This window comes from Hyperoodon ampullatus (assembly GCF_949752795.1).
Source record: "Hyperoodon ampullatus genome assembly, chromosome: X".
NCBI lineage: Eukaryota > Metazoa > Chordata > Mammalia > Artiodactyla > Ziphiidae > Hyperoodon > Hyperoodon ampullatus.
In genome coordinates, this window is record NC_136913.1 from 144525824 (window position 1) to 144548414 (window position 22591).

Genomic DNA, 22591 nt, shown 5'->3' on the forward strand with positions numbered 1-22591 from the left:
TTGTCATCACAATGCTCCACATCCTTGTCATCAAAATGCTCCAAAAATCTTGTCATCACAAAGCTCCAAGCACTTCTCCTCAAAATGCCTTCTCACCACTGGTATCACAATGTTCCATCACTAGTCATCAAAATACTCCCTCACCCCTGTTACCACAGTATTCCATGACCCCTGTAATCACAATTCTCCATTCCCTTGTCATCACAAAGCTCCATGACGCATGTCATCAGAATGCTCCATGGCCTTCTCATCACAATGCTCCATGCCCTTTTCATCACAATGCTCCAACACCCCTGTAATCACAATGCTCCATGCCCCTTTTCATCTCAATGCTCCATGAACCCTGTCATCACAATGCACCGTGCCCATCAACATAATATTTCATGTTATTGTCATCACAATGAAATCAAAATGCTCAATGACATCTGTCATCACAACGCACCAAACCCTTCTGATCACAATGTTCCATAACACTTGTCATCACAATGCCCCATGACGCTGGTCATCACAATTATCCATGGTCTTCTCATCACAATGCTCCATGATCTTTGTCATCACGATGCTCAATACACTTATCATCACAATGCTCCCTGACAGTTGTCATTAGTATGCTCCTTGGACCCTGTCATGACAAGGCTCCATGCATTTTTCATCACAATGATACATTCCGTTTTCATCACAATGATCCAGTACCCCTGTAATCACAATGCTCCATGTCTTTGTCATCACAAAGCACCATGACTCATGTCATCCGAATGCTCCATTGTCTTCTCATCACAATGCTCCATGCCCTTGTAATCACATTGCTTCAAAACCACTGTAATATCAATGCTCCATGCACCTTTTCATCAGAATGCTCCATGAACCTTTTCATCAAAATGCTCCATTACCCCTGACATCACAATGTTCCATAACCCCTGTCATCAAATTGTTCCATGACACTTTTCATCAATTTGCTCCATGACCCTGTCATCACAATGCTCCCTGTCTTTCTCATCACAATGTACCACGACCTTGTCATCCAAATGCTCCATGACCTTTGTCATCACAAAGCTCCATGACCCTTGGCATCACAATGCTCCATGCCATTTCATCACAATGCTACATGAAAGCTCTCATCTTATTGCTCCATGCACTTGTCACCACAATGCTCCATGACACTTGTCATCACAATGCTCGATACTCTTCTCATCACAATGCTCCATGCCCTTGTCATTACAATCCTCCATAACACATGTATCACAGTGTTCCGTCCCCTAGTCATCACAATGTTCCATGCCGAATCTCATCACAATAATCCATGAAATTTTCAGACCAATGTTCGATGCCCTTGTCATAACAATGCTCCATTACCCCTGTCATAACAATGCTCCATGACCCCTGCCATCACAATATTCCACCGCCTTGGCATCCACGTCTCCATGATTTTGTGATCACAATGCTCCAAGTCCCCTGTAATCACAATGCTCCATGCTTTTGTCATCACAAAGATCCATGACACATGTCATCAGAATGCTCCATTGACTTCTCATCACAATGCTCCATGCCCTTGTCATCACAATGCTCCAAGACCCCAGTAATCACAATGCTCCATGCCCCTATTCATCAGAATGCTCCATGAGACTTGTCATCACAAGGCTCCATGGTCTTCTCATCTCACTGCTCCAGGACCTTGTCATCACAATGCTTCATTCCCTTGTCATCACAATGCTCCTTGACCACTGTCACCACAATACTCCTTGAATATTTTCAGGCCAGTGCTCCATGACCTTCTCATCACAGTGCTCCATGACCCTTGTCATCACAATGCTCCATGACCCCTCTCATCAGAATGCTCCATGACACCTGTCATCACAATGATCCATGCCCCTTTTCATTACAGTGATCCATGACGCTCTTCATCATAATTATCCATGGTCTTTTCATCTCAATGCTCAACGGTCTTGCTATCACAATTCTCCGTGCCCTGTTCATCACAATGCTCCATGTCTCATGTCATTACAATTCTCCACGTCCTTGTCATCAAAATGCTTCAAGACACTTCTCATCACAATGTTACATGATCTTGTCATCACAATTCTCCATGCAATTGTCATCGCAATGCTCTATGACCACTGTCATAGCAAGCTCCATGTGCTTGTCATCACACTGCTTCACGACGTTGTCATCAAAATTCTCAATGGCCCTTGTCATCACAGTGCTCCATGCCCTTGTCATCACAATGCTCCATTACCCTTGTCATCACAATGTTCCAAGCCCTTGTCATCAAAATGCTCCATTACCTTTGTCATCACGATCCTCCATGACACTTGGTATCACAATGATCCATGCCTTTGTCATCACAATGTACAATGACATATATCATCACAATGCTCCCTGACACCTGTCTTCACAATACTCCATGACCTTGTCATCACAATGTTCCATGACCTTGTCATTACAATGCGCCATGCCCACTCTCATCACAATAATCCATAAATCTTGTCAGAGCAATGCTCCATGACCCCTGTCATCACAATGCTCCGTGACTCCAGTCATCACAATGCTTCATGACCATTGTCATCACAGTGGTGCATGCCCTCTTCAAACAAGGTTCTGTGATCTTTTTAACCAAAATGCTCCATGAATATTTCATCACAATGCTCTGTGTCCCTTGTCATTAAAATGCTCCATGCCTTTGTCACCACAATGCTGCATGCCCTTATCATCACAATGCCCCATGCCCACTGTCATCACAATAATACATGAAACTTGTCAGACCAATGTTCCATGCCCCTGTCATTACATTGCTCCATGCCCTTGTCATCACAATGCTCCATGACCCCTTTCATCACAATGCTCCGTGACTCCAGTCATCACAATGCTTCATGACCTCTCTCATCACAATGGTCCATGCCCTCGTCACACAAGGCTCTGTGATCTTTTTCGACACAATGCTCCATAAATATTTCATCACAATGCTCTGTGTCCCTTCTCATTAAAATGCTCCATGCCTTTGTCAGCACAATGCTCCATGACACTTGTCATCAAAATGCTCCATGCGCTTGTCAGCACAATGCTCCATGACACATGTCATCAAAATGCGCCATGCGCTTGTCATCACAATACTCCACATCCTTATCATTGCTATGATCCATGACATTTGTCATCACAATGCTCCATGCACTTCTCATCAAAATGCTCTCTGACCACATATATCACAATGTTACATCGCTAGTCATCACAATACTCCCTCACCCCTGTCATCACAGTGTTCCATGACCACTGTCATCACAGTGCTAGCTGCCATTATCATCAATATGCTGCATGACCCCTGACATCACAATGTTCCATAACCCCTGTCACAAAATGCTGCATGACCCTTTTCATGACAATGCTACATGACCCCTGATATCACAATGTTCCATGACCCCTGTCATCAAAATATTCCATGATGCTTTTCATCAAATTGCTCCATGACCCTGTCATCACAATGATTCCTGTCCTTCCCATCTCAATGCACCACGCCGTTGTCGTCAAAATGCCCCAAGACCTTTGTCATCACAAAGCTCCATGACCCTTGGCATCACAATGCTCCATGCCATTGTCATCACAATGCTCAATGAAATCTCTCATCAGATTGCTCCATGCCCTTGTCATCACAAAGCTCCATTACACCTGTCATAACAATGCTCCATGACCCCTGCAATCACAATGTTCCACGGCCTTGTCATCACAAGGCTCCATGACCCTTGTCATCACAATGCTCCAAGACCTCTGTAATCACAATTCTCCATGCCACTTTGCATCTCAATGCTCCATGAACACTGTCATCACAATGCACCATGCACATCATCATAATGATTCATGCTATTGTCATCACAATGAAATCAAAATGCTCCATGTCCTCTGTCATCACAATGCTCCAAACCCTTCTGATCACAATGTTCCATAACACTTGTCATCACATCCCCCATGACGCTCGTCATCACAATTATGCAAGGACTTCTCATCACAATGCTCCATGACCTTTGTCACCACAATGCTCAATACACTTGGCATCACAATGCTCGCTGACATTTGTCATCAATATGCTCCTTGAACACTGTCATGACAAGGCTCCATGCCTTTTTCATCATAATGATCCATTCCCTTTTCATCACAATGCTCCAAGACCCCTGTTATCACAATGCTCCGTGATTCCAGTCATCACAATGCTTCATGACATTTGTCATCACAATGGTCCATGACCTCGTCACACTAAGCTCTGTGACCTTTGTCACCACAATGCTCCATGAAATTTTTATCACAATGCTCTGTGACCCTTGTCATCACAAAGCTCCATGCCTTTGTCAGCACAATGCTCCATGACCCTTGTTATCACAATGCTCGATGCGTGTGTCAGCACAATGCTCCTTAACCCATGTCATCACAATGCACCATGCACTTGTCATCACAATGCTCCACATCTTTGTCATCAAAATGCTCCAAAAAACTTGTCATCACAATGCTCCATGCACTTCTCATCAAAATGCTCTCTCCCCCCTTCATCACAATGTTCCATGATCCCTGTCATTACAATGCTACATGACCTTATCATCACAATGCTCCATGAACCCTGACATCACAATGTTCCATAACCCCTGTCATCAAAATCCTCCATGACCCTTTTCATCACAATGCTCCATGACCCCTGACATAACAGTGTTCCATAACCACTGTCATCAAAATATTCCATGACACTTTTCATCAAATTGCTCCATGACCCTGTCATCAAAATGCTCCCTGCCCTTCTCATCACAATGCACCACGACCTTGTCATCAAAATGCTCCATGAACTTTGTCATCACAAAGCTCCATGACCCTTGGCATCACAATGCTCCATGCCACTTTCATCATAATACTCCATGACCCCTGTAATCACAATGCTCCATGCACCTTTTCATCAGAATGCTCCATGAGACTTGTCATCACAAGGCTCCATTGTTTTCTCATCACAATGCCCCAGGACCTTGTCATCACAATACTCCATTCCCTTGTCATCACAAAGCTCCATTACCCCTGTCATCACAATACTCCATGAATATTTTCAGCCCAATGATCCATGACCTTCTTATCACAATGCTCCTTGACCCTGTCATCACAATGCTCCATGACCACTGTCATCACAGCGCTCCATGACCCCTGACAACACAATGATCTGGGAATCTTCTCATCAAAATGCTCTATGACCCTTGTCATCACAATGCTCCATGCCCTTGTCATCACATTGCTCCATGAAGGCTCTCATCACATTGCTCCATGCCCTTGTCATTACAATCCTACATGACCCATGTATCACAGTGTTCCGTGCCCTTGTCATCACAATGCTCCTTGCCCACTCTCATCTCAATAATCCATGAAACTTTTCAGACCAATGCTCGATGCCCTTGTCATCACAATGCTCCATTGCCCATGTCATAACCATGCTCCATGAACCCTGCCTTCTCAATGTTCTATGGCCTTGTCATCACAAGGATCCAATACTACTGTAATCACAATGCTCCATGCCCCTTTTCATCAGAATGCTCCATGAGACTTCTCATCACAAGGCTCCATGGCCTTCTCATCACAATGCTCCAAGACCCCGGAATCACAATTATCCATGACACTTTTCATCAGAATGCTCCATGAGACTTGTCATCACAAGGCTCCATGGTCTTCTCATTACAATGCTCCAGGACCTTGTCATCACAATGCTCCATGACCCATGTCATCACAATACTCCATGAACATTTTCAGCCCAAAGCTCCATGACCTTCTCATCTCACTTCTCCATGACCCTTGTCATCACAATGCTCCATGACCACTGTCATCACAACCCTCCATGACCCCAGACAACACAGTGATCCGGGACTCTTGTTATCAAAATGCTCCATAACCCTTGTCATCACAATGATCCATGCCCTTGTCATCCGAAATCTCCATGACCCCTGTAATCACAATGTTCCGTGACACTTGTCATCACAGTGCTCCGTGACCCTTGTCATCACAATGCTCCATGCCTTTGTCAGCAAAATGCTCCATGACCTTGTCATCACAGTCCTCCATGACCCTTGGGATCATATTGCAACATGCTCTTGTTATCTCTGTCTTTATTTTCTGGTTTTTACAGATTTTCGGATGTCCCTTTTGAGTGGTGGGAAGTGACAATTCTTTGTAGTGTGGATTTGCATTGCGGGCTTGCTTGATTGGCCAAAAAGGGCGTATACATTTTCTCCTGAATATATTCAGCAGAAAATGCATACGCCCTTTTTGGCCAAGTGCATCATTGTCGAAGTTGTTACGCTTTTCCTGTGCTTTAAAGGTGATTCCAATTTACCACTGGAAATATGTTTTGTGCAATTCTGCCTCATTTTCAAGTCTGCTTCGTTGCCTTCCCTCAACAGATTTTTGGAAGAGAGTTGTCCTTTATAACTCTGCAGGTTTGTGAATTGCTGTACCCCTGAGCTCCAATTTTCAACTCGTGTTTTTGTGAGCTGACCGCAAATCCACAATTTTGCTAGACGACCTATACTGGTTCCGGGTGTGCAGGCTGACGCTTTGGTTAATTCTTTATTCCAGAGGGGAAATTAGAGTGACATGTGTCCGTCCAAATGCCTACAGCTACTCTCTGATTGGTTCTCCCTCTTCCCTTTGATCCACTGCACAATTTGCAAACTGTGCGAAGCAGGAGCTTATAGGGGCTGACTCTCCAAGTTGGGAGATTGATAGTAAAGCAGTTGGAATGCCAAACTGGAGCACAAGGAGAGGAAAAAACTAGGAGCCTTTTAGAAATCTTTTGCCATCACAGGGTGTCCATTCTCTAGGTTTCCCATACATGCTATAACTGTAGTGATATTCCCTTCTACCTAGAGAGTTGGGACCCATGGAATGGGTGGCATGCATTACTGCTTTAAAGGGTCTGCATTTTCTCACCCTATCTCACCAGTCCTCTCAGCCCCAAGTGTCCAGCCTTCTGTCTCATCTAGCTGTCTTTGCAGATAGGGTCATTCCAGGTTTCATCAGAACCCCTGAAGGAATTGTGTAAGAATTTCGCTGTTTTTTTTTTGTCTTGTTTTTGAAATTCATTTTTATAATGGGGTTGAGCAGATTTTCACCGACGTGTTTATGCCTTTCTAGACACACTTGATTCCCTTATGGAGACATATCAATATATAGGTTTTAAGATTCTTACTAGTCAGATATATTCCTGTGCTGGGAATTGGGGTTTTGAGTCCCGTTCACTGAGGAATGTGTAGGTTTTGTCTATTCTGTATTTGCTTCATGGAATGTTACATGTGCTAATATCACACTCTGGTTTTATGCATCACCCCACCTCTCCTTCCCCCTTACGCAGGCATAAGAGTGTTTCCTCAATGTGAGACTCTGTTCTCTTTCCTCAGTTCATGTGTAGCCATGTTTACAGGACCTTCATAAGTGATATCTTATGATAAGTTTCTTTTTCTGTGTGACTTATTTCACTTAGAATCATCTTACCTAAATCCACTCATTATGCTGCTACTGGCCTTATGACGTTGATTTCATGTCTGAGTGATATTCAATTGTACAAAATTACCACAAGTTCTTTATGCAAATTTCTCTTTCCTGGAATATTTAAGTTGTACCGAAGTTGAGGTTCTTCTATGCAGAGCAGCCCTAAACTTTGGGGTGCCTGTGTCTTGTTGATATTTAGTCTTCCCAAGTTATATGCCCATGAGTGCAAGTGCCCTATGCTCGGTAGCTTTGTATTTTAGATGTTTTAGGAAACAGCATACACTTCTTCAGAGTGGCTCTTGGATATTTATATCCCACCCATCAGCGTGACTAGCTCCCTCTTCTCCATGGCCTCCCCTGCATTTCTGGTTTGTACACATTTTTTGGATGTCCTTTCTGAGCAGTGGAAATTGAGACTTCTTTGTTGTGCAGATTTGCATTTCCCGCTTGCTTGGTTGGCCAAAAAATCTGTATGTTTTTTTTCCTGAAGTTATTCATGAAAAAAACGCATACACCCTTTTGCCCAACTACATCATTTTAGAAATTCTGCTGCTTTCCATATGCTTTAAATGTGAGTCCAATCTACCTTTTGAAATCTGTTTCCTGCAATTCTGCCTCTCATTCAGATCCTCTTCGTTGCCTTACCTGAATATATTTTTGGACGTTGATTATCATTTTTATCTTTGCAGGTCTTTGAATTGTCTGCTCCTGAGCTCCATTTTGCAACTCGCTTTTTTTGTGAGCTGGCCACCAAACCATTGTATTGCTTTCGGCCCTATTCTGGTTCTGGGGAGGCAGGCTGAGCCTTTGGTTAATTTTTCTTCCTAATGGGAAATTACAGTGACATGTGCCTGTCAAAACTCCTACAGCTAGTCTCTCATTGGTTCCCCCTCTTCCCGTTTATCCTCTGCACAAATTGCAAACTGTGTGAAACAGGAGGTTAAAGGTGCTGATTCTCCAAGCGGGGAGATTGTTAGTAATTTGGCTGGAATGGCGAACCCCAGCACCAGGAGATCAAAAATGAGGTGCATTTTAGACCCCTTTCCTGATCACACGGTATACATTTGTCTCGGTCTCCCAGGAATGTTTTTGCTGTCAGAAGATTCCCTTGAACCTGGAGATTTGGGACCCATGGAATGGGAATCAGGCAGTATTTCTTTTAAAGATCTGCATTTCCTCACCCAGCCTCTCTAACATCTCTTAGCATGCATAGCTTCCTGCCTTATATATCATCCTGCTGTGGGTCTACATGTGTTCAATCCATGTTACATCATAGCCCTTCAACAAAAGTTGTAAGAAATTTTGTCTGTCTAACTGTTTTTCTAAATATTTTTAAATTTATTTTTATATTGGTTACAGCTGATTTTCAAAGCTCTGTTTTTTGCTTCTGTACATCCACTTGATTCATGTACTGGGAGACAACAATAAATTCTTTTTCAGATGCTTACCAGTCATATGTATTATTTTCCAGTGACCTGAATGGGCTGAGTGCAGTTCTTTGAGGTACCGTGTAGGCCTTGTCAGTTATTCAATATGGTACTTGGAATGGTATCTTTGCTAATTTCAACCTCCTGGATAATACCTCACCCTTCCCCACCTTTCCCATTTAGCAGCCTTATGTCTATTTTCTACATATTTGTCTATGTTTCTGTTTGGTAATTTATTTCATGTGTAGCCATTTTTGATTCCACCTTTAAGTGACATCTTATGATATGTGTCTTTTTCTTTCTGACATACGTCAGTTAGAATGATCGTATGTAACTCCTCCAGAGTTGTTACAACTGGCCTTATTTCATTGATTTCTGGATCAGTAATATTCCACTCTACATAAGTACCCCATCTCTTTTATCCATTTTGTCCTTCCAGGGACATTTAGGTTATATCCAAGTTGAGGCCCTTTTTAACAGAGAGGTGGTAAACGTTGGGGTGCCTGTTTTCTGTCAATTTTTGTTTTTGCCAAGGTATACGCCCATGAGTGCAAGTGCCCTATGCTTTGTAGCTTATGTTTTAGATGTTTTAGCAAACACAATACACTTCTCCAGAGTGGCCGTTGGCAAATTACATTTCCACTATCAGCCTCAAAGGGCTCCCTTTTCTCCTCACCCTGTCCTGCATTTTGGGTGTTTACATTTTATGTGGATGGCCCTTCTGACTGATGTGAAGTGATACATTTTGTAGTATTGATTTCCAGTGCCCACCTGTTTGGTTGGATAAAATGTGTGTATGGCCTTTACTTGAATATATTCAGAATAAATGCATACGCCCTTTTTCGCCAACTGCATCATTGGCGATGTTCAGCCCCTTTTCTTGTGCTTTAATGGGGAGTCCTTTCTACCTCTTCAAATCTGTTTCCTGCCACTCTCCCTTGCTTACAAGTCCTTTTCTGTGACTTACCTCAAGACATTTTTTGATGATAGATATTTTCAACTCTGCATTTTCATGAATTTTAGTGCCCCTGAGTTCCATATTTCAACTTGTGTTTTTGGAAACTGGACACAAAACAGTGGGATTTCCTCTAGTCCTATTCTGTTTCCATGGGCAATTCTAGCCTTTGATGAATTTGTCTTCCGGATTGGAAGTTAGAGTGGCATGTGCCTGTCCAAACACCTAGGACTTGTCTCTAAATTTTTCTCATCCTTCCGCTTCATCCTCTGGACAAATTCCAAACTGTGTGCAACAGGATGTTGACGGTGCTGATATCCCCAAGTGAGGAGATTGTTAGGAAAGATGCTGGAGGGGTGAACCCGAGCACCAGGCGGTGAGGAGATGAGGTGCCTTTTCCAAACTGTTTCCGATCAAACGGTGTACCATCCTCTAGGTGTGACAGGCATGTTTGAGCCGTAGGAATGGTCCCGTGCATGTAAGGAGAACACAAGGGATTTTTCCAAATCAGTGCCTCCCCGAACCCCAAACTGGGGAATTTTTAAGCTACGGCTACACATATGTCCATTAAGGGCCTTGGGAAATAGGCAGAGTCCAAACTTTAGATGATTGAAATCTTCAGAGTCAGAAGTGCTCACCATCGGCCTTGCTTAGGTTAAATTTTATCTGTCATTGATAGATGATGTCAATAAAAATATCTATTCTTTTTCAGATTATTTCCCCTTATAGGTTATTGCAAAATATTCAGTGTAGTTCCCTGTGCTATACAGTAGTTCCTTGTTGATGATCTGTTTTATACATAGCAGTGTGTATGTGTTAATCCCAAACTGTTAACTTATCCCTTCTCCTACCTTTCCCCTTTGGTAATAATAAATTATTAGATTTTATACTTCTCAGAAATGGGGAAGCTGAAAGAGAGGTATCATTTTCAATGGAAAAGCATTCAAAACAAGATTGAAGCTTCAGCCAAGAATATTCGATGTACATCCTTGGGAATAAATCACTTCATTTCTCTAATGTTGACCTGACAAATAAGACAGACGTCTTCACTGAACTTGCTTATAAATAAGTGATGGAAATATTAAATGTAAGTCTTAGAAACATCTTATTTTACCCGAGCCTTATACACTGCTCCAGGTTGACTACAGTTTGGCTCACACATCTGTTCATTGAAGTTACAATGTTCTCAATTTCTGTTACTGATCCTCCAGAGTGGATACCAACAGGAGTCCCCATGCCCAGTGTCATTGGAGCCAACAGATCAAGACTGAGTTTGGTTCAGAAGCAAAGGAAACTATATTTTGAAAACAGAATGGAGAGGTGAGAGCGTGCACTCCCCCGTGGGCTGTGGGCTGGGTTGCTGTGTAGGGATCCCAGCAGCGTCAGCAGGAGGGAGGGGATGGAACTCTCGAGGGCTGGGTTGGCTGCAGCTCAGGCTCTATGTCGCAGAGTCTGCATGGGACCCCGCTAGCTGAGGTGTCGACCCAGCCATTCTGCACTAGGAAATAGGGTCTGAAGTGCCGGGTGTGAGACCTCTGCATGCGGAACCCTAGGAGCACGTGAAATTAGACAAAGAACAAAGGAAAAACAGGTTAGACATTATTTTATTGCCCAGATTCTCTTTTTATCTCCCAGGAATTTTTATGAACGTTGCCAGAGACGAACACCTCCTCTGCTTTTTGTCCCGTTCCTCATTCTTGGGGTGCTGAGGGTGCAGACCCTTCTTTTGTAACTGCCTCATGCTGAGGTGGGAGCCCTCATACACGGGGGGAGGGGCAAAACTTCTCCCCAGCATCCTCCAGGTGAGGTTGATTGTCCCCAGGACTCATGCCTCACTGGTCTTCCACCTAAGCACCAGCATTGGAAGTGTTATAGATTCTAATGACCTTTAAGGGTCCAGGAAAGACATGCACAGTGATGCTGTGGTGGCAGGTTTCACCCCACCCCACATTTGTTCGGCGACCTTAGGCTGACGGTTTTTGGCAGCCTAGATGCTCTGACCAGTAGTCTGTGCTTTCTTAATTAGGTCCCTGATTTAATGTACAAACAGCACCATGTGTCAGAGCCCTGCCCTCTCAACTCCGAGACAGTCCAGGTTCGGTGGTGATCCAGGACCATGACGTCCACTGAGTCAACGGCCTTTTGAAGTAGCCAGCAGTCCAGCCGGTCATATTGGCCACCATCACCGTGGTGTCTGTAGTGTTTTCTATGGTGAAATCGTGATATACGTTTCCTCCGCAAGCTTGTTAGCTCCCGTCTGGGTGCAGTAAGTCCTCCAAGCAGTAGTCTGCTCTTTCGGGGTACAGACTTGTTTTCTGAGAGAAACTCCAGATCAAGTGATGGTGACACGTGTCTTCTTGGGGGCCCATTGCCCCCTTTTGTCTCTCTGGAAGTTGGAGTTGGACGGCCTCCTCATTCGAGGTCAGTGTGTCCACAGAGCGACCCCTGCAACTTCAGGGCATGATGGGTGGTTAGGATGACCACGTGGGTTCCTTTTCCCTTAGGAGGGAGCTGGCCTTGTGGGCTGCTGATTTCCAGCTTTTTAGATACCCCAGTATCCTGGCCTGATGGGGCGGGGGGCAAAGCCCTTGGTGACCATAGTTTATCATACCTGAAGGGCATTCTTGTGTTGCCACATTTCAAGTGGTCCCAGTTTTTGCACTAAGGCTCCAAGGGCGTTTAACCTTTGACCGGGTATGTAAAGGTCAAAGGGTTTAGCTAAATGAGGGAGTTCCTGGGCAAGGGTCTGAATTGACTGCTCTTTCCATTCTTGAAAGGCTGCTTCTGGATTCTATTCAAAAGGATCATCATCTTTTCGTGTCAGTGTTTCATGTAGAGGCCCAACTATTAGACTGTAGTTAGGGATCCAGATGCAGAAAACCTTGGCCTCCCCAGGAGCCCCTAAGCTGTCTTCTAGTTTTAAAAGAGGTAAGGCTGCAAATGGCTTCTTCCCTATCCTGGGATGCGTTTCTCCGAATATCTGTGAGAATGAAGCCCAGGCACGTCACCTTAGCCTGGGATATTTGAGGCTTTTTCTTGGACACCTTTTATCCTTCCTTGGCTAGGTAGTTCAGAGGCGTCTTTAGTAGGCCTGGCGATCAGAATGTCATCTGCATATTGAAGGAGGGTTCCCTTTTACAGAGGTAGAACTTTTAGGTCTTTAGAGGACATTTCCCCAATGATGGTGCGGGGATTTTTGAACCATTGGGGCAGGACGGCCCACCATTATTGCTTTTGTTGCATGTTTTGTCCTGCCACTCACAAGCCAAAAGTTCTTGTGACTGTGAGATGAATGGAATACAGAAGAAGGCATCATTGAAGTCTAATACAGAATGTCATGGCCTGGTGGATGTTAGAATGACCAGCAGGGTGTAGAAAATCGGAGTTACTTGATGTATATCCTCGGTGGCTTCACTGACTGTCCTGATATACTTTACCAGGTCTCCAGCAGCCCATGGGGCTCTCGTGGTCAGGCCAATCCCAGGATATGGAGCTCACCTGGGCTGCACACCCCACCACACAGCCCACGGGGCTCTCGTGGTCAAGTCCCTCCCAGGGTATGGAGCTCACCTGTGCAGCTACCCAGCAGCCCATGGGGCTCTCATAGTCAGGCCCTTACCAGGATACGGAGCTCCCCTGGGCATGTACCCCAGCAGGGCTGGACACACAGGAACCGTGCACATAGCCCACCTTGCAGAGAACCCCCAGCTCACCTCTCACTCACAGCTGACACAGAACACCTCAGAGCAGGACTTGAACTAACAAACAGCAGCTCTGACAGGTCTGTGACCCTGGGTATCACTCTGTGTGGCCTCTCTCTGCCTGGTCTTCCAGACACTTCCACTGCAGCCAGGGCAACAGGCCTCTGTCACCACCCACCATCACTCCTCTCCCTGACTCCTGGGTTCCTCTCGTTAGGATAGGGTCTTCTTGAAGTTGTTTTCCAATCATGGACCACATAAAATGATAAGAAAATAAGCCGCAGCTGCAGCCCCTTGTCTATCCTGACTCTCAAGAGCCCACACCTGTTCTTTAGGCCTGGCCCATTTAGCAAGGCTCATTTTCTGCAACTGTGAGCCCCGGAGGGGTGAGGATTGGTTGATTTGGGCAGCCTGACACCGCCTGCCATCCCTCCCCAGGTGTGCCTGGGTTGAGGTCAATATAAACAACTCTCCAGTCAGCAAGAGCTCCTATAGCTGTGCCTGAAGCCATATTCTCTGCCCTGTCATCAGTCTCGGGGCTTGGGTGGTGGGAGGGAGTGAGGGGCCATGGCTTTGTGGGTGGTCCAGTGTGAGTGGGGCTCTGCCGGACTTTCTGCAGGAGTTGCCAGGCTGCCACCTGCTAAAGAAGACGATGTGTCACCCATACCTGCTGCTGGAATTTCTCCCCAGGCAGATGTGAGGAAGTAAAAAAGCAGTGGGGGCCGTGGCAGGAGAGGTATCTCAGGCAGGGAAATGGAAAGCTTCCAGAAGAGCATCTGGTGCCAGGACCATCCCGGCTGTCCTGCAGGCAACACGTCGGCCTGCATGCTGTCGCTGGTGTGGCTCCACAGCCCTTCATCTAGGCTTGAAAGTTCTTGTACATATTCAGGTGTTTTACCTGGAAAGGGTGGGAAGATTTCAGCTGCAGCAGGACTGGGTCTCAGCTCACATTTACTCACAGACGCCTCGACATAGTCCCCCAGCTTTTCAATGAGGATGCTCCTTGTGGGGGGGAGCGCTGCTGACTGCATGGGAGATGATTTCCCACTTCTGACCAACTTAAGAATTTTTTACCACTGGAGAAAGTGCCCTGATACGATTTTCCTCTGTATAACTGGTGGGTTCTTTTTTTTTTTTTTTCTCCTTTTTTCTTTTTGGTTCAAGGTAGGTTTTATTTATTCCTCTTTTTTGTTAATTTAGAGATATAAACATGGAAATAATGCATTAATATAAAGACGTCTATATGAAGGGAAAACCTTTTTTTCTGTTTTATTTTGTTAAAAGTTATTTATTTATTTTTAATTTTTTAAATTTATTTATTTCTTTTATACAGCAGGTTCTTATTGGATATCTATTTTATACATATAAGTGTGCACATGTGAATCCCAGTCTCCCAATTCATCCCACCACCACCCTCACATGGCGTTCCCCCCTTGGTGTCCATATGTTTGTTCTCTACTTCTGTGTCTCTATCTCTGCCCTGCCAACCAGTTCATCTGTACCAATTGTCTAGGTTCCACATATATGCATTAATATACAATATTTGTTTTTCTCTTTCTGACTTACTTCACTCTGTATGACAGTCTCTAGATCCATCAAGGTCTCTACAAATGACCCAATTTCATTCCTATGTATGGCTGAGTAATATTCCATTGTATATATGTACCACATCTTTATCCATTCGTCTGTCTGTGGGCACTTAGGTTGCTTTCATTACCTGGCTATTGTAAATAGTGCTGCAGTGAACATTGTGGTGAATGTGTCCTTTTGATTTATGCTTTTCTCTGGGTATATGCCCAGTAGTGGGATTGCTGGATTATATGCTAATTCTATTTTTAGTTTTTTTAAGGAACCTCCATTCTGTTCTCCATAGAGACTGTAATGATTTACATTCCCAACAATAGTGGAAGAAGGTTCCTTTTCTCCACACCCTCTCCAGCATTTGTTGTTTGTAGATTTTCTGATGATGCCCATTCTAACAGGTGTGACGTGATACCTCATTGTAGTTTCGATTTCCATTTCTCTAATAATTAGTGATGTTGAGCAGATTTTCATGTGTGTCTTGGCCATCTCTATGTCTTCTTGGAAGAAATGTCTATTTAGATCTGCTTCCATTTTTGTATTGGGTTTTTTGTCTTATTAATGTTGACCTGCATGAGCTGTTTATATATATTGAAGATTAATCATTTGTCCATTGATTTGTTTGCAAATATATTCTGCCATTCTGAGGGTTGTCTTTTCGTCTTGTTTGTAGTTTCCTTTGCTTTGCAAAAGCTTTTACGTTTCATTAGGTCCCATCTGTTTAGCTTCTTTTTTTTTATTTCATTACTATAGGAGGTGGATCAAAAAAGATCTTGCTGACAATCACGTCAGAGTATTTTTCGTAAGTTTTCCTCTCAGAGTTTTATACTGTCCGGTCTTACATTAAGGTCTCTAATCCATTTGGAATATATTTTTATGTATGGTGTTGGGGAGTGTTCTAATTTCATTTTTTACATGTAGCTTTCCATATTTCCCAGCACCACTGATTGAAGAGACTGTCTTATCTCCATTGTTTAGTCTTGCCTCCTTTGTCATAGTTTAGTTGACCATAGGTGTGTAGGTTTATCCCTGGGCTTTCTTTTCTTTTTTTTTTTTTTTTTCCTTTTACACGTTTATTGGAGTATAATTGCTTTACAATGGAGTGTTAGTTTCTGCTGTATAACAAAGTGAATCAGCTATACATATACAAATATCACCAGATCCCCTCCCTCTTGCATCTCCCTCCCACACTCCATATCCCACCTCTTTATGTGGTCACAAAGCACCGAGCTGATCTCCCTGTTCTATGTGGCTGCTTCCCAGTAGCTATCAGTGTTACATGTGGTAATGTATATATGTCCATGCCACTCTCTCACTTCGTCCCAGCTTACGCATACCCTTTCCGGTGTCCTCAAGTCCTTTCTCTACATCTGTGTCCTTAATCCTGTCCTGCCACTAGGTTCTTCATAATCTTTTTTTTTTCTTCATTAGATTCCGTATATCTCTGTTAACATACAGTATTTGTTTTTCCCTTTCTGACTTACTTCACTGTGTAGGACAGATTCTAATCCATCCACCTCAGTACAAATAACTCAGTTTTGCTTCTTTTTATGGCTGAGTAATATTCCATTGTATATATGTGCCAGATCTTCTTTATCCATTCATCTGTCGATGGACACTTAGGTTGCTTCCATGTCCTGGCTATTGTAAATAGAGCTGCAATGAATATTTTTGTACATAACTCTTTTTGAATTATGGTTTTCGTAAGGTAAATGCCCAGTAGTTGGATTGTTGTGTCGTATGGTACTTCTATTGTTAGTTATTTAAAGGAACCTCCGTACTGTTCTCCCTAGTGCCCATATCAATTTACATTCCCACCCACAGTACAAGTGTGTTCCCTTTTCTCCAATAAAGGCCTCTCCATCATTTATTATTTTGTAGATTTTTTTGATGATTGCCACTCTGACTGCTGTGAGGTGATACCTCACGGTAGTTTTGATTTGCATTTCTCTAATGATTAGTGATGTTCAGCATCCTTTCATGTCTTTCTTGGTAATCTGTATATCTTCTTTGGAGAAATGTCTATTTAGGTCTTCTGCCCGTTTTTGGATTGGGTTGTTTGTTTTTGTGATATTGAGCTACATGAGGTGCTTGTAAAGTTTGGAGATTAATCCTTTATCAATTGCTTCATTTGAAAATATTTTCTGCCATTCTGAGGGTTGTTTTTGCATCTTGTTTATGTTTTCTTGTACTGTGTAAAAGCTTTTAAGTTTCATTAGGTCCCATTTGTTGATTTCTGTTTTTATTTCCATTTCTCTAGGAGGTGGCTCAAAAAGGATCTTGCTGTGATTTATGTCATAGAGTGTTCTGCCTATGGTTTCCTCTAAGTGTTTTATAGTGTCTGGTCTTATATTTAGATCTCTGATCAATTTAGAGTTTATTTTTGTGTATGGTGTTATGGAGTGTTCTAATTTCATTCTTTTATGTGTAGGGGTCCAGTTTTCCCAGCACCAATTACTGAAGAGAGTGTCTTTTCTCCATTGTATATCCTTAGCTCCTTTGTCATAGATGAGATAGCCACAGGTATGTAGGTTTATCTCTGGGCTTTCTGTCCTGTTCCATTGATCTTTGTTTATGCCAATCTACATACACTTGATTCCATTATGGAGACATATAAATACATAGGTTTCAAGATTATTACCAGTCAGATATATTCCTCTTCAGTGAATAGGGTGTTTTGTGTCCAGTTCATTGAGAAAGGAGTATGTCTTTTCTATTACCTATTTGGTATATGGAATGGTATCTGTGCTAATTTCAAACTCTGCATTTACACATCACCCCACGTCACCATTCCCCTTAAGGAGGCATAAGTGTGTTTTCTAAATGTGTAACTCTGTTCTCTTTTGAAATTCAGTTCATGTGTAGCCATGTTTACATTCCCTCTATAAGTGATATATTACAATAAGTTTCTTTTTCTTTGTGGCTCATTTCCCTTAGCATCATCATACCTAAAGCCACTCATTATGCTGCTATTGGCCTTATGACATTGATTTCATGTCTGAGTGACATTCCATTGTATATAAGTACCACAACATCTTTATCCATTATTTTCCCTTTCCTGGGATATTTAAAGTGTATCAAGTCGAGGTTCTTGTAAACAGAGCAGCCCTAAACTTTGGGCTGGCTTTGTTTTGTGGATTTTTAATTTTCCCAAGATACACGCCCATTAGTGGAAGTGTGCTATGCTCTGTAGCTCTGTTTTAGAAAACAACATACAGTTCTCCAGAGAGGCTGTTGGCAATTAACATCCTGTCCATCGGCGTAACCAGGCTCCCTTTTCTCCATGGCCTGTCCTGTATTTGTGGTTTTTACACTATTTCCAGATGGCCCTTTTGACCGGACGTAAGTGACACTTCTATGTAGGGTGGATTTGCAATGCCTGATGTCTTACTTAGCCAAAAAGGGCGTATGCATTTTTTCCCGAATATATTCAAGAAAACACACATACTCCCTTTTCGGCCAAGGGCAACATTCTCGAAGATCTGTCGCTTTTCATGTGCTTTAAAGACGACTCCAATCTACCTCTTGAAATCTGTTTCCTTCAATTCTGCCTTGCTTTCAAATCCTCTTCACTGCCTTACCTCAATATATTTCTGGATGATAGTTGTCCTTTATAACTCTGCAAATTTGTGAATTGCTGTGCCCCTGATTTCCATTTTTCAACTTGCTTATTTGTGAGCTGGCTGCAATACCGCAGGATGGCTTTAGGCCCTAGTCTGGTCCCGGTGTTGCAGGCTGAGCCTGTGTTTAATTCTTCTTCCTGATGGGAAACTAGAGTGACATGTGCCCATCCAAACACCTGCAGCTAATCTCTCATTTGTTTCCTCTCTCCCTGTTCATCCTCTGCACAATTTGCAAACTGTGCATAACAGGAGGGTAAAGGTGCTGACACTCCAAGTGGGGATGTTTTTAGTAATTCAGATGGAATGGCGAAGCCGAGCACGAGGAAAAGAAAAAGGAAGTACCTTTTAGAATACTTTCCCGATTACACAGTGTACCATCCACTGTGTTTCCCAAGTATGTCTTAACTGTAGGAAGATTCCCTTAAACCTGGAGAGTTTGGGCAACTAGAATGGGTAGCACGCAGTATTGCTCTAAGTGGTGTTCTTTTGCTCACACAACCTCAGCAATCTTGTCAGACCCAAGTGTCCAGTCTTATGTCTCATCCAGCTGTGGATGTAAAGGTGGTCAATCCAGGTTGCATCACAGGCCCTAAACGTAATTTTTAAGACTTTCTCCCTGTTTCGCTGTTTTTGCATTTTGCTTTTGAAATTTATTTTTATAAGGGGGATTAGCTGAATTTCAGTGCTGTGTTCATGTCATTATACACACACATGATTCATTTATGGAGACATGAGAATACATATGTTTTAAAATTCTTACTAGTCAGATATATTCCTCTTCAATGAATAGGGGTTGTTGAATCCAGTTCATTTTGCCGGGAGTAGGTGCTGTCTATTACATACTTGGTTTATGGAACGATATCTGTGCTAATTAAGGACTGTGGATTTATGCATCACCCCAACTCGCCTTTCCCCTTAATCAGGCAGAAGTTTGTTTTCTAAATGTGTGACTCTGTTGTGTTTGTAATTCAGTTCATGTGTAGCCATGTGTACATTCCCGCTATGAGTGATATCTTATGATAAGTTTCATTGTTCTGTTGTCTTTCCTAACTCAGTTCATGTGTAGCCATGTTTACAGGACCTTCATAAGTGATATCTTCTGATACATTTCTTTTTCTCTGTGACTTATTTCACTTAGAATCATCGTACCTGAATCCACTCATTTTGCTGCTACTGCCCTTATGAGATTGATTTCATGGCTGAGGGATATTCCATCGTACGTAAGTACCACAATTTCTTGAAGCATTTTTGTCTTTCCTGGGATATTTAAGGTGTACCCAAGTTGAGGTTCTTGTAAGCAGTGCAGCTCTAAATTTTGGGATGGCTCTAACGTACTGATTTTCAGTTTTCACAAGGTATCTTCCATAGACTGGAAGTGCCCTTGGCTCTGTAGCTCTGTTGTTTACTTGTTTTAGGGAACACAATGCACTCCTCCAGAGAGGCAGTTGGCAATTTACATCCTGCCCTTCAGCATAACTAGGCTCCCTGTTCTCCAGTGCCTGTCTTGCCTTGGTCGTTTTTACACATTTTGCGATGTCCCTTTTGAACTGTAGGAAGTGATACTTCTTTGTAGTGCAGATTTGCATTGCCTGCCTAGTTGCTTGTCCAAAATGGGCATAAGCGTTTCCTCCTGAATATATTCCAAACGCCCTTTTTGGCCAAGTGCATCATTGTGCCCCTCTTCCTGTGCTTTAAATGTGATTCCAATATACCTCTTGAAATCTGTTTCCTGCTATTCTGGCTCGCTTTCAAGTCCACCTAGTTTCCATCCCTCAACAGATTATTGGACGATAGTTGTCCTTTATTACTCTGCCCGTTTGTGAATTGCTGTGCCCCTGAGCTCCATTTTTCAACTCGTTTTTTGTGAGCTGACCGCAAGTAAAAAATTTTGGTTCAGGACCTATACTGGTTCCCGGCGGGTTGCTGAGACTTTGGTTAATACTTCTTCCTGCCGGGAAATTAGAGTGACATGTGCCCGTCCAAATGTCTAACAGCTACTCTCTCATTGGTTCTCCCTCTTCCCTTTCATCCTCTGCCAAATTGGCAACCTGTGCGAACCAGGAGGTTAAAGGTGCTGTCTCTCCAAGTTTGGACATTTATAGTAAAGCAGTTGGAATGTCAAACCGGAGCACCAGGAGAGGGACTATTGGTTGAGTTTTAGAAACCTTTCGTATTCACAATGTGTCCATTCTCTAGGTTTCACATACATGTTATAGATGTAGTAATATTCCCTTGAACCTGGAGAGTTGGGACCCTTGGAATGTTGGCCATGCATTATTGCTTTAAATGGTCTGCATTTGCTCACCGAATCTCACCAATCCTCTCAGTCCCAAGTGTCCAGCCTTATGCCACATCCAGCTGTCATTGTAGATAGGGGCATTCCAGGTTTCATCAGAGCCCCTGAAGGAATTGTATAGAATTTCCCTGTTTTTTTATTTTGTTTTTCAAATTCCTTTTAATAGTGGGTTTGAGCTGATTCTCACTGCCATGTTTATGCCAGTTTAGACCCACTTGATTCCTTTACGGAGACATATCAATACATAGGTTTTAAGATTCTTACTAATCAGATATATTCCTCTGCGGGAAATATGGTGTTTTGAGTCCCTTTCACTGAGGAAGGTGTATGTCTTTTCTTTTCCGTAGTTGGTTTTTGGAACGGTACCTCTACTAATATCACACTCTGGTTTTATGCATCACCCCACCTCTCCTTCCCCCTTAAGCAGGCATAAGATTGTTTTCTAAATGTGAGACACTGTTCTCTTTCGTAACTCTGTTCATGTGTAGCCATGTTTACAGGACCTTCATAAGTGATATCTTATGATAAGTTTCTTTTTCTCTGTGACTTACTTCACTTAGAATCATCGTACCTGAATCCAATCATTTTGCTGCTACTCGCCCTATGACATTGATTTCATGGCTGAGGGGTATTCCATGGTATGTAAGTAACACAATTTCTTGGACCATTTTTGTCTTTCCTGAGATATTTAAGGTGTACCCAAGTTGAGGTTCTTGTAAGCAGTGCAGCCCTCAATTCTGTGTTTTCACTGTCTTATTGATTTTCAGTTTTCCCAAGGTATCTTCCCTAGACTGGAAGTGCCCTTGGCTCTGTAGCTCTGTTGTTTACTTGTTTTAGGGAACACAATGCACTCCTCCAGAGAGGCAGTTGTCAACTTACATCCTGCCCATCAGCATAACTAGGCTCCCTGTTCTCCAGGGCCTTTCTTGCCATTCTGATTTTTACACATTTTGCGGATGTCCCTTTTGAACGGTTGGAAGTGATACTTCTTTGTAGTGCAGATTTGCATTGCCCACTTGCTTGCTTGGCCAAAATGGGCGTATGCGTTTTCTCCGGAATATATTCAGGAGAAAATGCATACTCCCTTTTTGGCCAAGTGCATCTTTGTCGAAGTTGTGCCCCTCTTCCTGTGCTTTAAAGGCGATTCCAATGAAACTCTTGAAATCTGTTTCCTGCTATTCTGGCTCGCTTTCAAATCCGCCTCGTTGCCTTCCCTCAATATATTTTTGGACGATAATTTTCCTTTATTACTCTGCCAGTTTGTGAATTGCTGTGCCCCTGAGCTCCATTTTCCAACTCGTTTTTTGTGAGCTGACGGCAGGTTCAAAATTTTGGTTCATGACCTATACTGGTTCCCGGCGGGTGGCTGAGACTTTGGTTAATTCTTCTTCCTGCCGTGAAATTAGAGTGGCATGTGCCCGTCCAAATGCCTAACAGCTACTCTCTCATTAGTGTTCCCTCTTCCCTTTCATCCTCTGCCAAATTGGCAACCTGTGCGAACCAGGAGGTTAAAG